Source organism: Hermetia illucens, chromosome 5 (assembly GCF_905115235.1).
Source record: "Hermetia illucens chromosome 5, iHerIll2.2.curated.20191125, whole genome shotgun sequence".
In the NCBI taxonomy this organism is placed as follows: domain Eukaryota; kingdom Metazoa; phylum Arthropoda; class Insecta; order Diptera; family Stratiomyidae; genus Hermetia; species Hermetia illucens.
Genome location: NC_051853.1, coordinates 83,387,504 through 83,400,480, shown reverse-complemented (window position 1 = coordinate 83,400,480; position 12,977 = coordinate 83,387,504). Strand labels below are relative to the sequence as shown.

The 12,977-nt window shown below is 43.4% G+C and overlaps 1 protein-coding gene across 2 annotated transcripts in view; it reads left to right on the top strand.

Annotated features, from left to right (window-relative positions):
* Window positions 1-12,977, top strand: part of LOC119658466 — a 267,894-nt gene that overhangs the window by 89,505 nt on the left and 165,412 nt on the right. The window lies entirely within an intron of this gene.

Genomic DNA, 12,977 nt, shown 5'->3' with positions numbered 1-12,977 from the left:
CGCCCACATTTCCGTGTTATGGAAAGCTCAACGCATACTAGAACTACATGTCCTTATTTTGAACTTTAATTATGATTAGGTTCATTGGCTTGTATACATGAAGCAATGTGGCATACCTTCTAACTTAGTTATTTTATTCGTCTCAGCAAATTGCCGCTAATTATTTGGGGGCGAAATATATTAACTTAAGAGACCATTCGTCCGATGGAAAAGCAATCAAGTAATGCTTCTTTTACATTATTCTTTTGAGGTTCGGGAACGGAATACGCACTCTCGTTTTTAAGATTTTGTGTAACACAAGTGTCCGCGTCATTACGACAGGTGCAGTCCTTCATTCGCCTTTTCCAGAAACAATCTAAAACGGAATGCATTTACTGATATGTAATATTCTTCCCTTTTCTTCCATTTTAACATCCCTAGCCTTTCCTAATATATTTCTCCCAATTTTCTTTTCCCCTCCCCGACATTCATTTACATCAACCATTTAAAATTTTAAAAATTAATGATCTCATTTCATTTGTCAAAACCACCTGTTACCTTACCTTATAAACCTCATTTATATATTTGTTTACAAATTGTCAATTTTTACATAATAGAAATGTTGGAATATTGCATGACCGGTCAAAATGGAATATAAACGTTACTCTTAAACTTGATTAGGACATATATTATAGAATGCAGGCCTAACGTTTGTTTCTGGTGGAGGCGGTTGAAAATGCATTTTGCATGGAGGGGGACTGCGGCCGGCTGATCGATAAACAGCGGAACAGTTGAACCGGGTAGATTGTTTTTGGCTTTTGGGAGAAATAAATGGGTATTTTAGAAGCTGAGTTTTTGGTGGCGTGGGGAATTAAAAAGTGAAGTAGTGAGTGAAATAATTAGATTGTGGCAGAAACTTTCGGAATTGATGTTGTGAACATTTCTACCTTAGATGGGGAGATTAGTAGCGAGTGCTTCTGCGACGTTATGCATTTTGGAAAAGTTTGTATTTTTATATGCCGTTAGAAATCATCTAAAATATTGCAGATTTATGATATAACGCCACCAAAGCAAACATGTAGTTCGGTTTTGCTTTCGTGAACAGAGAAAGTGAGGAAAAGTGAAATTGTAACATAAAGGGGGGCGCTCCTTCGAAAGAGGCGTGCAAAAAGTGATGAGTTAGAGAGGTGTCCGGATGAGATGCCAGTTTTCGTAGCAAAATTTGGAATCTAAGGAAACGCATTCCGGAGTCTTATTGACTGAAACCTCCCATATTTTTCTATTCCCTCTCCGCGGGACCACCGTTCTGGTATTGCTTCGCGGGGCTGCTCAGTTCTTAACTGTTCACTCTAAATGAGTTACTAACGCTTTGCGTGACGTTACTTGCAGTAGCTTCCCTTCTATGCCTCCGGTGTGCTTCTGCTTCTGCTTCTTTTAGCTGCTGGTGGATCCACTTCACCATTGCAACTTTACAGCAGCAGACTTTACACCGTTAAACGCGTACTTAGCTCTGTTTCAAGGTTTCTCCTTGAGCTTTAAAATTTTGGGCAAATGAAGAAAGCTTGTTCTGCATTTTCGGCTGCATCTTCACATGTAGGACAATCGGGCAATTCAACGAGACCAACCCTATAGAGGTGCTTCCTGTACCCACAGTGTCCGGTTAAGAACCGAATCAGATCGTAACTCGTCATGGTTTCGCATAGTCGATATACTTACGTTTGTGATAAGTCTATGTGTCTGCCGGCCATTCTCCGCCTGGTGCCATGCTGTTTGCCATGTAGCCAATGACTTCATACGCTCACTTTGCTTTTTTAGGCTCGCTTCCTGATTCTACGATTTGCCCCATCGGCTAGAATATCCACTCGAATCATTTCTGCAATTACGCATGCTGCCTCATAAGATGTTGTTCGGTAGGCGCAACATGTTCGGAGAGCGCTTAGCCGATATGCAGCATGACCCTGTCTGCGATTTTCTCTTATTTTTATCGCCGACGCCCATCTGGTGCCGCGTATAAAATTTGCCAGTATATTGCCAGTGTTTAGCTGATAGTCGCCGCTTTCTGCTCAAGTGAGGTTAAAGTTCTGCTTGGAGTCGAATGTTACTTCCAGGTATTTCCGCTATGACGTAGAGCTAATAACATGCGCTTCGATGCTAATTTCAACAGTTTTCTATTTCCGTCGCTTTGTACTCCGTCTTATGTTTAGCAAGCTCCAACCCGTAGTCCACATTGTGCATTAAATTCCATAGCAGAGGACCTTGAACAGACCCCTGCGGAACTCCTGTTGCTATTACATACATCTTCGACCTTTCGTCCGAATCATAAAGTAGCTTCCGCTGCTGGAAAGAGTCGAAGATTATATTTAATATACATATATTTTGACGTTTGTGCCGCGATGAGTGCTTCGCTGATATGGATCCATCTGGCAGAACTGAACACGTTCTTCATGTTCAGAGTCACCGGTGGGCAGTATTTTCCTTCGTCGGAGGCTTTTCTGGCTAGCTCAAACCAATTTGGTAGCATCAACCGCTGACCGCCAAACTGTTTATTTGATAAATAACTGTCATAATCAATTATTCGATATAACTGGTTATAGGTTACCCGGTTGAGGACCTTACCTATTGTATTCAGAAGAAAGATAGGTCTATTGGATGTTGGTTTCCCTATCGACTTACTTGTCTTCAATATCTCCACAAACTTTTTTATTTTCTATTCCACGGGGCAGGACCTTTCTTTCAGGCAGCTTGTAAATACCTGTGCGAACATGTTTAGTGCCATTCTCATTGCCAGCTTCAGCGCCTTGTTGGGGATTCAATCAATGCCGATGGCTGCGGTGTCCCGGGCCCTTTCCCTGCGTCTATATAGGAGGGAGTGAGGGATGTCTTCGGTGCTTATTGGTATCATTGGGGAGATTGTTTCCGGATGTTGAGGAAACAATGTCTAAACTATCCCCCACAATAACCTAGAACACATAATATGAGATGAACTTTTGCCTTTTATTGCCGACATATCCGACTTGTAAGCTACTCAACATGGGTCGGAGTCTGCCTCATCACAGTGTCGCTTGAAGCAATAATTTTTACTTTTCGTGATGACCCACTGCAACTTTTTACGTGCCAGTTTATATTCAAAGTACCTTTGTTTATAATGTGGCGTGTTTTTTCGGCGTTGACTCCACCTTCCGGCTTTCATGCATTCTATACGATACTTCCACCAGTAGTTAGGGTTGCGCTTCCGAGAGTATGCACGTGCTGGCATGGAAGCGTTACATGCTCGGTGTATCTGTTGGGACAGTTGCGATGCTTCTCCTATGGCCGTTCCAGTAAACTCGGTATTTCACTGCAATACTTCCAAAAATGTATCCTCATCAAGTGCTCTTGATGACCAATATATTTTTGGTTTCTTCAGGTGAGGATTTATTGTTCTGGGTCCTTTATCAATACTAATAAATGTCGCCTCGTGGTCGCTATGCGTCTATTTTTCGCTAAGATGCTACCTGACTAGCAAATCACCCTTACATTTAGCAACATAACAGCTGTAAATGTAGGGGTCATCGATCTTAACGCTCGCAAATCGTGTTCGCGATGTTTGCCCACACCGCAGCTTTTCCATTTATATCTGTTTCCCAAACGATTGATGGACGCTTTTCTATTGTTCACAGACAATAGCAACACCGATTTCTTCTTCATACACATTCTGTCTATCTATCTGTGCCTTTGCCTGTCTGACTGTCAAGTTTTGGTAATTAGTTGCAAAACCCCCTTAAGTTCATCGTAGAAGCACATCAATGTAGAGAGCATAATCTTATAATAAAAATTATAATAGGCAGAAGTTGCTTCTGTACAAATTCAAGACTTTGAATGCCGGTATCACCCAAATGTATTCAAATGATTTTATAAAAGAAATACACAAAACCTGTCACACTTGAGGCTTCAGCTTCCGGTTTCCCGATTTGTTTTTAAATTCGTAAACGTTTCCATTTACGCCCAGAGGATGACCTCTTTTCCTTCGTGAGTGGTGTCATTCCTCCGACATCGGTGACATTGGGATCGTTGTACCAGGAGTGCCGAATGTGGCTTGAGCCTTAGTGTTCGGTGTGACATCGCATCGAAGGAGTCCAGAGTGGGTTGAGCGGACGACGCAGTGTGGTCAATCGCAGTCAGGTTCTTCACACGTTCGAGCTTTGCGGGCGACGAAAATTCTCGTGAGAACGAAAACTGTTGATGAGGTCGATGAAGTCATCCACATTTGGTGTTCATTGCATCAATTCTTTTCGAAAATCTCTAGCTCAATGCTTGCGTCGATCCAGCTGCCCACCGGCACTTTGTTTCGTTACAGGACATCCTGAGAGCATTCCAACTTTTACGGTTTTGCTCGGCTTTGCTGCCAAAACGACTAATAGGACCCATACACTGATAAACAAATTGCGCAATGGAGCGATGTGCAACGTTGCGTTGTGAAATGGTATTTCCCATAAACTTAGTGAAATTTTGTCCAATCATTAGTTATAAGTTGGAAGCGGTACGAGTAACGTGCCGTTATAATGATCTGCTATCTATCTGCATTGTTATCGCATGCGACTCTTAGCCAGTCTGATTTAAGAATTACATTTCTCTTTGCCTGTTCTTTTCAAAAGTTGTTTCAGGATGGACTGAAATACTTTCGGAGATCTTTTACAAATGGTACCTCTGCATATATGTATATAGACACCACACAACACTAGGAAAAATTAGAAGTTGGGGGAAGAGCACCCGCACGGATACAGGAGGGGATATAGAGGCAAGGGGGTGGCCATCTCTGTAGCCCACCTTGCACATTGGGTGATTGCCTTACAAGGTTATTTATGATTCCAAAATAGCCCCTTTTTGAGGTGTCGTGATTTTAACAGAAGTATAAAGGCGGGACCTTTTTTAACGTTTTGTGTATTAACATTATGGAGCGGAGTCAGCTAATTCTAGCCTAATCCCGTTTCTTCTATACGCGGCGTACGTCAGCGCGCTTTTCTCCTTTCCTCTGCCTTTCGCAATTTATCTTGAATAGATGCGCTCATGCAGTTGGCCGCATCCCAATTCTCTTGTTTTGCTAGCATTTTCGCCACCAGATTTTCTGGTAGCAGCACCTCTCCTAGAGTCTCCTCTAGATTCCTCCTCTCTTCCACAAATCTCGGACAGTGGAAGAATATATGCTCTGGGTCCTCTGGAACTCTATCACAATTTGGACAATCGGGTGAGGTCTCCAATTTAAACCTGTGCAGGTATTGGCGATATCTTCCGTACCCCGTGAGAAACTGGATGATATTATAATTATTCTCGCCGTGTCGTCTCTCCAACCACCTGAACGCTCCCACCGCTCTTGCAATCTATTTATGGATCTCTCCCTCTCAGCGTTCTTCGTCTGCAAAAAGGGAGAGATTGGCTTCGCATGGTATATATTCGCCATCTCATCTGCCAAGATATCAATCGGCATCATTCCAGAGATGACGAATGCTGCTTCATCTGAGACAGTCCTGAAGGCAGAGCATATCCTCAGAGCTGTCCTCCTGTAGACTGCATTCAGTTTACTAGTGTTAACTGCTATCCGCAACGCCACCCTCCAAGCTGGGGTCGCATAGAGCATGATTGAGGTCACCACCCTGGTTATAAGCAACCTAGAGGCATGCCGTAGCCCTCCCAAGTTCGGCATCATCCTCACCAGGGCCATACTAGCAGTGGATGATTTACCACAAACATACGGTACGTGTTGCTTATAGCTGAGCTTCCTATCTATCACCACCCCCAAGTATTTGATGGTCGGCTTGGAAGTGATGATATGATTCCCGATTCTAACACGCTCGTAATTTCTCTTCCTGCGCTTCGTGATGAGGACCACTTCTGTTTTTTCCACTCTAACCAGCATTTGACAGCAGTGATTGCGTCGCTTGAGTATAACTCAGCATCTTCGAGATGCTTTGCGAAAACAACCAGCGCTATGTCGTCAGCGTAACCCACCACTGTGGCTTCCTCCGGAAGGGGAAGATTAAGTACATCGCTGTACATAATATTCCACAGTAGTGGGCCCAATACGGAGCCCTGCGGGAAACCCGCGGAAACAACGTACTCCTGAGGTCCGTCATCGGTGTCATACCAGAGCCTCCTTTCAGTTAAGTAACTATCGATGATAGCAGCGAGATAGGCGGGAAAACCAGCCTTCGCTAGGGATTTCCGTATTAGATTCCAATTGGCCGAATTGAATGCATTTTTCACGCCTAGGGTTACTACCACGCAATATTTGCTGGTACTACCCTTTCCATGGATTGCATCTCCGGCCAAGTCAGTAACCAATTTGATGGCATTAATGGTTGATCTGACTTTACGGAACCCATACTGCCGATCTGAAAGGCCGCCTTGGCTCCCAACAACCGGGAGTAAAATATTATAGATTAACCGCTCTAACATTTTCCTCACCGTGTCCAAAAGACATATGGGTCGGTATGAGGATGGTTCACCTGGAGGTTTACCACGCTTAGGCAGAAGCACCAACTTCTGTCGCTTCCGTGCCGCTGGAAATATTCCTTCGGACATGCACGCTTCGAACAACTCAGCGAACATCTCCGGCCTGAATTTCACCGCAAGCTTAAGGGCCTTATTCGGTACTCCGTCCAGTCCCGGCGCTTTATTGTCTCCTATTCTACCGCAGATCTCCAGCAGCTCGTCTGTGGTGACTGGCGGAATTGCCGTCACATTCAGAAGTGGTTGATATGTGACGGTGCTCTCCTCTTGCAGGGGGAATAACCCCTGGATGATTTTCAGCAAGAGGGTGGGACACGTGATCTGCGGAGATGACGGCCTCTGAATCGTCCCATCACGATTCCATAAGCTCTCCCCACGGGTTTACGTCCGCTTCTGAGCAGAGTTCCTTAAAGCATTTTCTCTTGCTTCGCTGGATGGCGAGCTTGAGGGTTTTGCGGGCTGCCTTGTAGGCGCACCCTTTCTGCCCTAGATCGATTCTACCTACCGCCCTCAGAACCGCTCTTCTGGCTCGGTGGCAGGCTGATCGAAGACCGGTCAGTTCATCATTCCACCAGTAGTTTGGTCTTCTACGGGGAATGAGCACCTCCTAGGCATGGACGCGTCACATGCTTTGGCGATGCACTGAGCCAGATGGACGGCTCTTTCCGTGGAGGCGCCTGCTTTATCGGGTTGATCTACCCACACCTCTATGAAGGTCTGCTCATCCAAAGATTTTGCAGATCAGCCTGAAATCTCTTTCTGTTTCGGGCATTATAGCCACTAGCTGCCTGACTTACAGGACATTATATGGCCTGTCGACCACAAGCCCATATCGCCCCTCCACCAGTCGACGGTTTCTATATGGCTCACTTATGACGGCAATTTCCATCTCAGATTCGAAAGTGCTCTGCTCAAGTAAATCCTGAGCGACCCTGCAATGATTCAGGTTTATTTGAATAAGCCTCATTTTCTCATTGCAGTGAGCACCTTCCTAAATTCCGGACATTTACCACTTCCGGCAATATGCCGGTTATCCTGTCCCTGTTTTACTTTGCACAGTAAGCATTTGGGGTCCCTATTGCACTCTCTGGTAATATGGCCTTTCTCCCCACACCTTCTGCATCGATCGGATCGATCAATGGTGCTGGTGCATGCCTTCGCGAAGTGCCAAAAAATGAGGCATTTAAAGCACCTCTTCAGTGAAATTTGTTCTCTTAAACGGCAGACAACCCATCCAATCCAACTCATTCCGGCAGCCAACAACATCTGCGCTGCCTCCGCTGGTACTCGTATTGTGGCCGTTTGATTACCACTATAGGCTTTTCGTAAACCCACAACAGACTCCTCGGTAAGTTCTTTCAACTTGAATTGCTCCTTCAGAGCAGTACAAATTTCTCTTTTCGATGTCACTTCATCGAGATCCTTACATTGTATATAGATCTCATGTTTTTGGGCACGCACTGCGGCATTCCCCCCAAGTGAGCTTTTCACTTGAGTGCTAAAGTCGTCAGTTTTGTCACCGCTGGATCTTTTCAACTCGAACATGAGATCCCCTTTCTGGGTTCTTCGGATTCTGTTCACATTTCCGCTAAGATCTTTTAGGTCGGGATCAGCTTTGACCGTTTTAAGTATCTCCGCGTAGGACACATTGCCCTTGCTGGAGATAACAATTGCATCTGGACGAGTTCGCACTTTTGCTTTTCGTTTCGCTTTTTTGTTGGTAACTTTACTCCATCCATCGTTTTCGTTCGTCTTGAGCTTCGCAACGCTGGTCGAGTCTCCTAGATTCACTGTACGCTTTCCTCCTTCTCAGCTGTTGGTGTTGGTTTTCAAAATGTCCTGTCCGCCTTTTTTTCTGTTAGGCGCCTGCCGATTATCTAAAGGATCCCCCTTTTTTCACGTACTCGACTATTTCGCCGGGATTCGATGGTAGTGGCACAGCGGGGTTCGGCGTATCCTTATTATTTTTTCCTCCATCTGTGATCTATTATAGAGGACTTTAATAGCCCTCACCATATTCTTTATGGCTTGGTGCATGTTGTGCTTGTCCTTGATAAACACCGGACAGCTCAGCTATTTTTGCCCCAAGCTGGTAATTCGTCCGGATCGGGACTCTCCCGGCAGAGTTACTCCTTTTACACGGTCCTTCACTTTTGGCGTTTATTGACCTTGCCTGTACTTTATCCTTCATCGTCTTTGGCGTTGGTGGAGATCTCAAAGTTGATGAACTTCTTTTGAATGGATTTCTTCCTTGTTTCTGGAGCACCTCCTGCCGTCGAGCATCTTGAACATATGCGGTGGGTGTTGCACGGTTTTTGTTGTCCAAAAATCTGCGTTCAGTTCATCTTTGTTTGGTCTTGTTATTGGTGTTCTCAGTAAGGTCGTACTTCGCTTGAACACCTCCTTCTCCAGATCCAAATCATTGTAGCATTATACGCCAAGGTAGCCAAGTTGTCCACCACCGAGGCACTGCGATCGAGGGATATCGACGACCGGGAGCCCGCTCGCTCACTCCCAAAAGCCGCCGGTACTGGGGTTCCGCCCCCCCGCACCGCAGGTTTCCTCCTTCTCTCGTCTTCCATGATGGTTTTATGTTCTGGGTATCCTTCTCGTAGCCATTTTGGTCCGCGCACCAGAGATGAACAAACACTAACCCATGCACAGTCAGAAAATAAAAGTGCATGAACACATATTTACACATCAATCCGCCAGCTGGGGTCGCGCCTGATGGAGATCTGGCCACTCCTCACAGGGATGTCTATTTGTTTGCCTGTCTGTTACACCCGATTTATTCGGAAACGGCTGGACCGATTGTCACGAAAATTGGTGTGAGCATGTGATCTGTTGTTCCCTTTGCATGCAGCAAGTGTCGCCATTTTGTGTTAAGTTTAAGGGGGGCTCTCCATACAAGTGAATGGAGGGTGCAACATTTTTTTCATAAAATGTGGTCATGCGGGGTATCAAATTAAAGGGCTGGTTCCACATTTGACATTGGGTGAAACGTAGGCGAGTGAGGGCTCAAAATACGATAAAGTTATAGGAGGTGAAACTTTGCCATTTTTTGTGAATTTCGTGCATTCTACAACCTATATGACGTCATCATCACATATCAATTCATCAATACCATAATGAAATGAGTTCTTATGAATGGGGCCGCAAAGAATTGTTTTGTTTTAGTTTTTTAGTCATTTGTATATAAATATCAATTACTCCACCAGACATGTGTGTATGTAGGTATATAGTATATGCTGCTATTCAAGTTTGCGGGTAGTGTCTAATTCAGAAAGGTATATTTGTACATCAAACCAGCCGTATCTAATATACGTAGTATATGTGTACATAAGTATGCTTTTGTGCACGGAGTACATCGGAAATATGGATACGATCAATTTATATAAGTGCATATATATGTATAGTATAAGTTAAGTAGGCAGTTTGTATGTTTAGGGCGAGGATGTCTGTAATATGTACATATGTCTTGTAGTTTGTAAAAATATGAAGGATTTTGTTGGATTTGTAGCGATATAGGGATAGAAAAATGTGGGTTGAAGTTTGTTACATAAGGTGAACACAAAACCTCTATACCCGAAGCGCGAGCTTCCGGTATTCCGACTTGTTTCCTTCTATATATCCTCTTTATACTCTTACTCTCCAGAAGTATGGTTGGCAAACCCGACTTTCGCATGGTGATATGAAAATCCTCCTTTACCACTGCTTGCTCGGAACACGTGAGTGAATTCCCAGAGTTCTGATTGTGCTTTCTTTATTTGTTTTACTAATTAATCTGACTGCAATCGATGCATCTTAGAATACGTTCAGTTTTTATTCGTATAAAATCCTGTCCACGTTATTGGGTATGGAATTATTAATGGATAATCATATTGATTGATTAAGAGCTTGTGGTCGAATTATTGAGCCAATGTCGACATGTATTAATAATTGCGGCGTTATGACAACTCCTACTTATGTTACTATGTAAGTGCGTCGGTCGTAATAGGCTTTAGAGAAGAACATTGAAAGACTTTATTCAGGGGAAATAATCAGAAAAGAATTTGTGAAGAAAGAGAAAAGAAATAAATAAGGAAAGAAAAATGACAACATTAAATACGTGTGTAGAATGGTGTATTTCTGCATGGTTTGAACCAGACTTCGTGAGAATCCCAGGACATCAAGGGAAGCCTTGAGGGAAATATTATCATCATCATCAACGGCGCAACAACCGGTATCCGGTCTAGGCCTGCCTTAATAAGGAACTCCAGGCATTCCGGTTTTGCGCCAAGGTCCACCAATTCGATATCCCTAAAAGCTGTTTGGCGTTCTGACCGCTCCATCTCAGGCAAGGTCTGCTTCGTCTTCTTTTTCTAACATCGATATTGCCCTTATAGACTTTCCGGGTGGGATCATCCTCATCCATACGGATTAAGTGACCCGCCCATCGTAAGCTGTTGAGCCGGATTTTATCCACACCTCCTGCTCCATAGTAGCTCGTATTTTGAATATTTCGAATGCATAAGCCAGTGAAGGGATAGCAAATGCATTCAATGTGCTTATTTTATTCTTCCCCGAGAAATGTGGCTTTAGCACCAGCATTAGACATTACAGTAATTCGGACAGCAGAGTATCCTTCAGATCACCAGCTCCAACAAAATTCCTAAGTATTTGTAGAACCCTGCCTCGGCCATAGTTTGGATGTGAAGGTCACCAATGCTATATCTATAATTTATTATTTTATCATTTGATGCGCTTTTTGTTTCTCTACGATTCTGCTTTTTCTTCTTCGAAGTAATTTCGGCATTATTCTTATAAAAATATATTTTATGACAAATTATATCTAGACACTTATGATTTGGGGGCTTCCTTTTTCCTTTCTCCTCTGTAGCCTCGCAAACTTATTCAGACAAGGAACATCCTCCAGTTAAGGCACGGTGGGTACCTTAAAAACCGCGCCTCACAGTACATTTGAGGCAGCAGGAAAATTGATCGAGGAGGTAATCCATCGTGGATCCTCCTTTTCGATAATGCACTCGGGTCCTCCATACGCGCGGTCGAACTGTCCTTTTTAAAGTTTCGTGTACAACAAAACCTTTGCTGTCTGTCTGCCTGCCTGTTACACGCATTTATTTCGGATACGGTTATACCGATTGACTCCAAATTTCGTGGGAAGGTGGAAACTGTGAACGCATGCGCATACCGTGAGTGACATTGTTCTACCTGGAATTTAAGGGGGGTCTCCATATATGCTAAATTGGAGTGTACTTTTTTTCACCAAATATAGCCCGATTTGTACGTTCCAAATCTGGTCTTAATTCTGACATTCAATGTACGCAGGGGGAGGACAGGGCCAAAAAGTGGCCATTTCTTTCATGGAGCCATTCTCAGGAACTACCGAACCGAAAAACCTGAAAGAAAATCAAGAAGCTGCCACTAAACGGTGCCTAGGCACCGAAATACCCTTCATACCGATACCTGTTCAAATAAAGCTAATGATAGTATATCACTATAATTTTTAGTAATTGACCGTAAGACCCCCGACAATCAAAAATTTTTTTAGTAATATAAGGTTTATTATAAAGCATGATCCTGGTAGAAATTGCACTATTACAAAATTATTACGATTCAGTGCAAATTCTAAGACTTGGAATGTCAGTGCACACGAAAGTTAATATTCTGACATAATAGAGTACAACATATGGAAAACATTACGTACGTTTTATGGCTTTATACTGGAAAGCCATATAACCTTTGATACCTGAAACGTCCAGCTTCCGATTACTCGACTTGTTTTTTTTTATAAGGCCTACAAATAAGTTCTGTCGGTTTTCACAATAGATGGGGTAGCTTATTTTTTATTCCATTGATCCACATTTCCAAACATTCATCGGAAAGCTACTGTCAATAGGCACAAACGTCAGTATAAATTATTTAATTGAAGTGTAAACAACAATACTTTTTTCATCAACAAAAACGGCCAATTTTGTACTAAATAATGTGTTTTTGCGGGGAGTTCTACTTCATTATTTCAATATGAAGAAAAAAGCAGCCGAAAGTCATCGCATTTTGGTGGAAGTTTATGGTGACCATGCTCTATCTGAGCGAACGTGTCAGAGGTGGTTTGGACGGTTTAAAGTGGCAATTTTGTCTTGGAAGTCTTACTATATTATTTAGAAATTGACTGGAAACTCAGCCCCATAAGTTCATCCATAAAATTGCAGTAGGCTAGGCCGTTCGCCCTCTAATTTTGTGCTGGAAAGTGCACTTAAAGTCTTCCCTTCTTGTCGTAAGAAGCGACCAAAAGGAATAGGAATTGTGGGCTAGAAACCTGTATACTTCGATACTTTCCCGGTACAGAAATGTCAACAATACCTCAGATAGAGACTGACCTCACGCTGAAGACCGTTGGCTATCGAAAACAGAGTATGATTGGTTTTTGGAATGCGCATACGTTTTTTCGACAACGAGTGCAAGAATTCCTACAATTTCAACGATATTAGCTGAATATTCTGGGCCTAAGG